Source organism: Onychostruthus taczanowskii, unplaced genomic scaffold (assembly GCF_017590055.1).
Source record: "Onychostruthus taczanowskii isolate IOZ18803 unplaced genomic scaffold, ASM1759005v1 scaffold17, whole genome shotgun sequence".
Taxonomy (NCBI): domain Eukaryota; kingdom Metazoa; phylum Chordata; class Aves; order Passeriformes; family Passeridae; genus Onychostruthus; species Onychostruthus taczanowskii.
In genome coordinates this window covers 3,764,997-3,767,649 of record NW_024498906.1, presented here as the reverse complement: position 1 = coordinate 3,767,649, position 2,653 = coordinate 3,764,997, and positions in this window count along the sequence as shown.

The following is a 2,653-nucleotide window of genomic DNA, read 5'->3' as shown; positions in this document are numbered from 1 at the left end:
ACGCGAAAGAAAGATGAACAGGGAAAAACAGTAACAAGCTCAAAGGCCACTGCAAACGCCGTCCCCGGGCCGGTCCGGAGAAGGGTGTGCGCTGCTGCTGCAGCCGCCGCGGGCAGCCGTCGGGCGGTGGTGCCGCGGCAGCCGCGGTCACCCTGCCCCGCTGCGCGGCCGGGCGGAGCAGCGCCGGAGCTGCGCATCTGCCCCACGCTTCCAGGCCAAGCTCGGAGGGGACACGGCGAGGGGCGCCCGGGCCGGGCCGGAGGGTCCCAGGACAGTGCGCACCGCCCTCGCCCCCGCGCTGGGAATGGCTGGGTGGTTTGCGGAGAGGGCCGGTCCCGGCAGCGTCAGCGCTCCCACTGCTCCTTCCCGGCAGGGCCCGAGCGGAGCCGGGCGCGGGTAGGTGCGGAGGCCGGTCCCTGGGGAGAAACTCATCGCGGAGGCCCCGGTGCGAGGAGCCGGAGCAGATATTGTTCTGGCAGCGGCAGCCGAGGGTGTTAATGTAGGCTGGCTGGAGTGGAATAAGGCAAATATTTCCGTTTGTGCCCTCCTGCCTCTCTCAGCACCGGCTGTCAGTCCCCGGGCTTGTTATCCGTACAAGGTATCAGTTTGTTTGGCTGAGCTCAGCAAGGTTTTCTTCTCCGAGCAGAACTATAATTGCTATAATTCTACTGTATCATTTGGATCATTGCAGTATTGTTGTTTTCTTTCTCTCGTTCTCTCCCTGTAATACTGCCATAACGCGCTCCAGTGTTAAATTAGCAGGTTGCAGGGAGAAGGGAAGAAGAGGAGGCGAGGGAGAGACCATAAATGACTAAAAGTTTGTTTAAAAAAAATAAATAAAGCAACAAAGTGACTTGGCAGAGGAGAGCTCGCATCGCGAAGCATTTTTCCCTGCGAACGGGAATACTGCGGACCCGCCCCACGCCCTGGGCTGGCCGGGGCCGCGTTTCCTCCGGCAGGGCCTGCCGGGGCGCCACAAAGTGGGGAAGGGGAGGCTCCCCGGCTAGACTCGGGCACAGGGAGACGAGGGACCGGGGCAGGAAAGGAGCGAAAACAAGCTGCAGACGGCTGGAAGGCCGCAGCAGGGCTCCCTGCTCTCCGCCCGTCCCCGACAGCCTCGGGCTCCCTCCCGCCGCAGCCCCGGCTCGCACCGCCGGCAGCCACCGGAGGGTCTCGGCGCTGCTGAAGCCCCGCAGATGCCGCACCGAAGGTCCCCCGTGCCCTCCGGCTGTCGCCTGTGCCGCGGCGGGTTCGGGTCCCCGCCCTCGGGCACGCAGCTCTGCCCGTCCCTGCTCTGCCACTCGCAGTGTCGCGGCTCGCCCGCACCGGCTTGGCCGGGGCCCGGCAAGACAGCGAAGGGAAGGCAGATGCGGGCCGGCCTCCCCGGCTGCCGGAGCGCCGCTCCTGGCCCGGTGGTACCCGCGGCTCCGCGCAGCTTCTCCCGGGCCAGTCCCGGCAGGGAAGCCCGGTGGAAGAGTCGCGGTGGAACCGCCCGGCACGGCCAGGGCGAGAGCAAGAAGCGGCAGCCCCTCTGCTCGCCGAGCCTCGCCAAGGGCATCCCTGCGTCTTCCTGTCTTTTTTATGTTGTTGTTGGTTGGTTTGGGATTTGGGGTGGATCTCTTGTAGTTACTGAGTTAATGAACTAATTGCCACTCGTGCCGCGGATGGCAAAAGCTTCCTAGAGCTGAGCACCGGCGGCAATCGGCAGCTTTGCGTACCCGGCCCAGGAGCAGCCGGGCCGGGCTGGGGCCGCCCCGCTGCGGATCGCGGGCCCGCCAGCCGCGCCCGTCGGGGCGCTCCCGGTGCATCGCCCCCGCCTGCGGATCGGGGGGAAACGAAGCGGGATGAATGAGGAGTAGGAGCCCTGAGGGGGCCCGCTCCCAGGGAGGGGACGACTCTGGGTATAACGTTTGTCCCCTCGCACGCACCTTTAGAGCTTGGAAGTGTGTGCGTGTGCGCCCTCGGACGTGGACACAACCAGAGCGGCGTTTAGCCCACGCCAGCACGGACACATGCACGTACTCGCTTATCTTTCCTCTTAATTATCTCTGGTTAATTAGGAGACGTCAGTTCCGCACGGCAATTGTGGCATGAACAGGGAAAATGGGGCTGTCTCCGCTTCGGTGCTCGGGGCTGGGCATCACCCGAACAAGAGGACGGGTTATTTGTGGTGACCGGGAGCAGTTTCTCCGACGTGTTTGTGTTTGCGGGAGTCCGAGAGCAGGAACGCACCCGTGAGCGGGGACAGGCAGCTGTACCGTGCCCATCAAAACTGAGCCCAAACTGACCAGACAGGGAGCTTGAACTTGTGACCGCCCAACGGGGAAGGGAAAGGAGGGAGCATAAAAAACCGTCAGAGGTCTCCCGGCCCCGAAGCGGCGTGGAAAGCGCCGACGGAGGGAAGGTACGCGTGCGGAGAAAAGCGGAGGCTGTCAGGGCAGGGAGAGGGCTGCCGGACAGCTCCGCACCGGGCTGCGCGCCCTGCCCTGCCCGGGGGAAACTCTTCCCGGCTCCCGCACTCCGCTGGGCCGGTCCCCGCTGCGCCGTGGCCGCTGCAGCGCTGCGCAGGTGTTGTCACGGAGAGCCCCGAGCGCGGACGCGGCATTTCAAACACCGGCGGCGAGCGCGGCCCTGCGCAGCACCGCGCCGGGCG